We start from the raw sequence: 6,724 nt of genomic DNA, 5'->3' as shown, positions 1-6,724 counted from the left end.
TGTTTTTCATTCATAATATGTTCCAAATCACAAAAGATAGTTATTGCAACGCTATTTATACGTCATACAAATTATATTTGCGACCGAAAATATCCATACACTATTTAACAAGAAAATTACCTCTCAAATCCTAGAAAATGTTGGCTAATATTTTTACATACTAGCTGATACTTTCTAGGCTTATTTGTAGTTTTTTTAATAGCATTGATCTCTATATTTTAATTTTAAACTTTGATTTTTGTGTGTATAGTGATTGTTTGATCAAAACTTTCTCATCTTAGCTTGTCTCTGCATTTCCAGGTTTTCTATCCGCGTTACTTGTCTTTGGGTGGCGACAGTTTGCTGGCCATCCTGCCTGTGTCCTGAGGCCGAAGGCAACAAATACATCCAACGGGGATGGAGAACCCGGAAATTCAGAGACAAGCACTTCAACGTCGCGGAAACCTTCGAACGAACTTTCTTATCATTATTATTAGGTAATCTACCAGTTAAGGTAGGTTTTTGGATGGACATAATTACTACTTAAATAATTTGTGACCCCCGACAAAACACAACATCCTACTCAAAATCAGGTCCCAGCTTCAGCTCTGAGTACTTTCTTCCTCCCTTCATCCCGTCCAACATCCCTATCCTGTTCCTTCCCTTTCCTCGTTTGCCCAACATTCTCCCCTCTATCACAGTCTTCAACATCCCACTGCCGGTCAACACCCCCTTCATCCACTTTTCCTGCCTCCATAGGATTTCTCCCAACAAACCCCTCTCTTCGCCCACCATACCAAGTACTTCCTCATTTGTTTTTTTCTCTGTCCATTTCACCTTCTCCCCTCTTCTCCACACCCACATTTCAAAAGCCTCCAGTCTACGGTTATCCTCCTGCTACAATGACCACGTTTCTATGTTTTTACGAGTCTTTTCTTAACATCCTTACTTAACGTCCCTGTCATCAACTCCCTCCTCCTTGTGAAAGCCTCTTTGCCTAGCGCAATTCTTCTCCTTACGTCCCTACTACTTTGACCGTGTTGGTCCAAAACACTACTGAGATACGTAAACCTTTCTACCTGCTCTAGTTTTTGCCCTCCTATTTTAATGTCTTTATAGTCTAGCCTTTTTCTTTCTAGAAAATCGCATAACCTTTGTTTTATTAATCTTGATTTTCATCCCATGCCTGTCGCACTGAATTTTCAATTCACTCAGCAATGCTTGCAGCCCCTTGGCTGACTGACAAACTAAGGCTTGGTCATCAGCAAACCTAACTGATTTTACGAATTCCCCGCCTACTTTCATTCCTACCTCGAGTTCTTCCCATGCCTCTTTAATCATTTCCTCTGCATACAGGTTGAACAGCAACAGTGATAATGGGCAACCCTGCCTTACACCTCTTCCTAACACTGCCCATCCAGACTCCCCATTCCCCACCCGCACCTGAGCAGTCTGAGACATGTACAGGTTGCGGATTAGCCTCCTTTCCCTCCAATCTATTCCTATTTTCTGCAGAATACTCATTAGTTTTTCCCGATTCAGTCTATCAAAAGCTTTTTCAAAATCTACGAAACAGGCAAATACCTCCTGGTTGTGTTCTATTTTCCTCTCGATTAATAATCTCATTACTGCAATGGCATCACGCGTACCTCTCCCCTTCCTAAACCCAAACTGATCATCCCCTAAGTAATCATTTGCCCTACTCTCTATCCTTTTTTTTGTGATCCTGAGAACAACTTCAGGTGCGTGGGATATCAAACTTATCGTCCTGTAGTCCTCACATGATGTAGCCTTTACCTTTTTTGGAATATTTCTTATCATTATTTAGTATTATTATTTTTATTACCAGATATTAGGTACCATTATTTGAATAAGACATAAGTATCCCTACTACAGCTTATGGATAGGAGATAAAAAAAATATTACACTAATTGGGCATGCGTTTAACTAGATAATTATCAGAAAACGTCGACAACAACTTTACTAGTGCTGACAAAAGAGAGGTCTGATAAGTAAGTCTTCTTTTCGAAACTAGCTCCATCAGGAAATGTAAAAAATTAGTTTTTATAATTTTGATGTGATTTCTTAATGACAATAGCCCTCTCCTTATTGTAGGGGAGGAAGTTCTTTTGAAATTTTGCTGGTCTTATCCACTTCCCTAATTAAACGTTTGTAAAATGAGATTTAAATATTTAAAAATAGAGAATAATTATTTTCTCCTTCCTTGTTCACCTTCTTTTCTTATATTCTGGAAGGTACTGAACATTTTGTATCATTCTTTGAAGATATTTATAGTGTTACTGGAAAGATTTATATTTGAAGGTTGATACCTTTGAATTAATTTAGTGAATAGAGGTTAATGGGTATTTGGAGTAATATACTCTATAGAAGTTCTTTATTCCTTGATGTCCACTTGTTACTTTGAAATCATTTCTCCATGGTAGTGCTGTTGTAACCATGGTTTTTGTATGATATTTCGTGGCCATGATGACAGCTGTAATTAGCCTGGTAGTTTAGGGGGTAAACAATGCACCAAAAGTATCAAAGTAGTCTTGTCTTTAACCAGCCCTTCCGTATCCCTATCAGAATGAATCTGTTAAATTATTATTCACAGAAGGAGCCAACCTTGCCGAGCCAACCTTGCCAAGCCCACCAAGGCCCCGTTTGTATTTAAGCCAACTTGGGTAACACCCAAAATTTTGCATTGGGTTAATGTTCTAGTTCAGAGGCAAATGTTAGCAATGGCCAGGCCTTCCAGTGAATTCCCTCTGATCATAATTCCTAAGAGATCAGGTGTTAGTAGAATAATTCAAGATTTGTCTGATTGGATACCATTTTACCGTAAGCCTAAATTCACTCTCAAGGATGCTGTCAAGGCACTTGAAACAATCCCTACAGACTCTTTCCTTATGAAATTAGATTTAACAGATGCATTCTGGCAAATCCTTACTAATCCTGTGCAGCGGCACTTCTACGGTATATTCATTAACGAGTATTTTCAATGAAATAGGCTACCAATGGGACATACCTTAGGGTCTGCAATTATGCAGAGGTGGGCAAGGGCGGTAGCGCACAAAATTTACCTAAAGTTTCGTGTGCTGATGATGGCCTACCTCGATGACTGGGTGTTCATTTTCCCACCGGGTCAACCTCATTATGTTACCAAAAATTTAACCTTCATCCAAACACACCTAGGGATCATAATAAATGAAAAGAAAAGTATCTAGCAGCCAGTCACGAGATTGAAATACCTAGGAGTATTAATTGATACAATAGAAACGACACTGCCCTTGACCTTAATGGCTCTACAATGAGTCCGATACATCATAGATATCATTGAGCAAACACGCTCCAAAGATATCCCCAAGGCCGTCGGCTATGTCGCGCAGTGTGTGTACATACTCCGACTAGCCTATTTCCTAATGAACGATCTGGCAAGGCAAGATGCCAGATGGGCAGAAGAACTTTGGGTAGCCTGAATATGGCACATAAAGTGTAAGTTTTCGCCAATGTCGATAAATATGCACGTATATTTGGACGCTACCCCGTTCCAAGCAGCCTGGACCATTCCATCCATGGACGTCATGGTGGCCCTTTGAAGAACCCGCACCCGTTCACAAAGCAGAAGCCTTAGGTGCACTAATGGCGGCCCACCATGCAATAGCTATTGCACCAGAAATTTGTAACATCACAGTTGACTGCGACAACCAATCTGTTATATATTCCCTGTCAAAGGGGAAGGGTGTCATTATGTGTAATTCTCATGTTAAAACTCTGTATGTGGAATTAATAAAGAACCAGTTACAGCATGTGACCTGGAGGTACATCTCCACACATGACAATCCAGCCAATCATCCGTCCCGGACCGTCCTACCTCCCTATGCCATCTTGGCCTCTGATTCGTCGGTGTCTGGGATGATATATAGGTGGGATGATGCCTGAGGTGGACAGTTGGTAGGAAAAAGTCGCTCATGCTGGAGGTGTGCCCCCACTGTGTTCAAATGTAAATAATGTAGGTGGTTATCCTCTGTTTCACCCAAGCTGTGAAATGGCTTGGGATGCTGTAAGTAGCATATATTGAAAGGAATTGTCCCCTGCCTGCCTTGATATGTGGATTCGACCAGTTATAGGGTTTAGTTTCATGTAAGATCTTCTCTCACCCATCAAACCACACTTTGGATTAGTTACCATGTATAAGTGTAATATGTAAAAAATTGACTTAGCAGAAAAAATTGTGTGCCATGTGACCAATAAAGATATTCAATGCTTCAAGTGAGATGTCCATCCATCCTGAGCCATAGGCTTTTATTGATTTCTTAAAAAATATCCTTATATTATTTCATCACTATTGTTGATTTGTACAGATTAAGCTTTAATTTTTGTTCATTGAGATGACATGTGGATAATCCAACCTATTTCTAGCTATGCCTCTTAAAGTGCCTGTATTTTACTTATGAATAATTCATTAATAACAATTACAATAAGGATGTTTTCACTTATTAATCACTGATGAATATATATAAATTTGTTAAATATTCCTGGTAGCTTAACTAAAATTTTGATTTGAACGAGTCACACTAAATCTTTAGAGTAGGTTCACTAAAGATTAAAATCAAGATCAGAAAAAAGATTTTTGAGCTCCTAGTTGTTATAACTGAATTATTATTCCCATTTGAAAATCTCAATATGCAGCTGAAATCCATATTCAAGTTCATATCCATGCATTTGAAATATGGATTTCTTTTCATGTTTATAAATTGATTTGTTTCATAAAATTGCACCATTACCATTGTAGAAATCTTGATAGGTCTATTTCTGCTATATTTTAGAGATTATTTATCACAGAAATTGAGATTTCTCAATTCAACTGAAGAGTTATTCAAGAAAACTTCTTTTAAAAACAAAATTATTTGTTGATATCTGGGTTTTCATTTAACTCCCATGTTGCTCTAACAGGCTTAAAACCATTTCACTCAAGTTAGGGTCAATATTTTCAGGTTTAGAGATTTTATACTTGAAGAAACTGACTTAAACACCAGCAGAACTGACATCCAGCCAATTGTAGTAATGTGGGAGTGACTCAAAAACCCTGGTGTCATCTGCACATCATTGTAGAAGCCTTTGTTACAAAATAACTGGTTAATTGAACTCGTATGTATCAATCTCTACCATTTTCATAGCAAGATGTTCTGGGAGGGCACTTGATTGTTAGGCTATATGGAGGTAACCCGCAATCACAGGTTAAACACATAATTACCCATGAGTTCCTATTTTTGTAGTTCAGTAATCAATATTTCCCTGTATTCATGATGTAAATATGCAAGAGCCACTGGTAGTGTCCAATGCCAATTGGGAGGCTGCAAAATTATCATTTCAATGATAGAAAAAGGTGATAGTATTGTTCACTTTTGAAAATATTCCTTACATCACCCACATGAAATATTGGCTAAAGTCAGTGAAACTGCCTGTGGTTTGGATGAAATCAATTATGATCCTGATGCATAATGTGTTATTTTGCAAGCTACTCTGTGTTATCAATCCATTTTCTGATTCATGGCAGCATTAGCTGCTAACTGTTAAGTTAAAGTATTATGTTATGAAAATGTAAAGTAGAAAATCTGATGATAATGAAACCCAGCTCTCAGTAGCTGCCATTTTTGTTTCAACTGGTGGAAATTCTTGAAGCCACATTATTTGAAAACTTCATTACTGATTCCATTAATTTTAAAATTGTCCAGTCAGCCTGAACCAGCTATTTCTTAAATTATCATGTGGTGATAATGATAAAACATGTTATCCTCCTGTTCTCTAAGCTATGTAATCCCAAGAGCAACTTCTAAAAATGATAAAAAACTTCTAAATCAATGGTTGGGAATTTTCCAGAAGGTAACTGGCTGCTGTGTCCAGAACATTGGATTTTTCAAAAAAGGTGATCATCATGGTGATAGAATATCCTTTTTGCTTTTCCTTGCTTCCAAGCGATTAATTTTGCAAGGCCATCTTTCAGAAATGGCATCTTTTCAACTCTTTTAGGGCTTCAGTGAAGTAAGTCCTAGTATTAATGTTTTGATCCAATAATCCTATAGGCAGTCCTGTTGTAACTGCAAATGCATTCATCACTAACCCATGAGTTTTTTAATTAATTGTTTTAGGTCTTAATATTGTGGCTGTAATCCCTAACCAATGGGCCTATCAATGTTTTTGATATGATGTGAATATAATTCATATCTTGGTTAACAAAAAGAGTTGGATATTATTTAGCTCTTTCAACAGTTTAAGTTTAATGACTGTCAAATATCTCACTTTCAGAAATTATATTATTTTGGAAAAATCTCTAAGTTCCTATTCTTTGATATCAATCTTCATGAGCATGATTTATTGAATATTCAGGTGATTCAGCAAAACCATGGTCTATTTTTAAAAGTTCAACCTTGTCATAGGTCAGTTCCTCAACAAATCACTCAGGGTATTATGACATAGAGGCAAAGAGGCTTACTTGAAATACAAAAGAGATTATTATAACTCAATTATGGGTACAAAAAATAAAGCTTATAAGGATTTTATTTCCAATGCAAAAAAATAACAAAAGGCAGCTTGGAGAGTAACCAATGAAGAAGTTGGTAATGCAAAATAAAAGCTTCCTTTTGCCCCCATAAACTGTAAACAATTTTTTCTTATAAGCTGTTGCACTCAATTTGTTCTCTGCAAAAGTTGATGCTACCAATATTAGCAATATACTGCAAAA

Source organism: Hetaerina americana, unplaced genomic scaffold (genome assembly GCF_022747635.1).
Source record: "Hetaerina americana unplaced genomic scaffold, ioHetAmer1.1.p SCAF_10, whole genome shotgun sequence".
NCBI classification, from domain to species: Eukaryota; Metazoa; Arthropoda; class Insecta; order Odonata; family Calopterygidae; genus Hetaerina; species Hetaerina americana.
The sequence above is the reverse complement of the archived record's forward strand: the minus strand, read 5'-3'. Positions refer to the sequence as shown.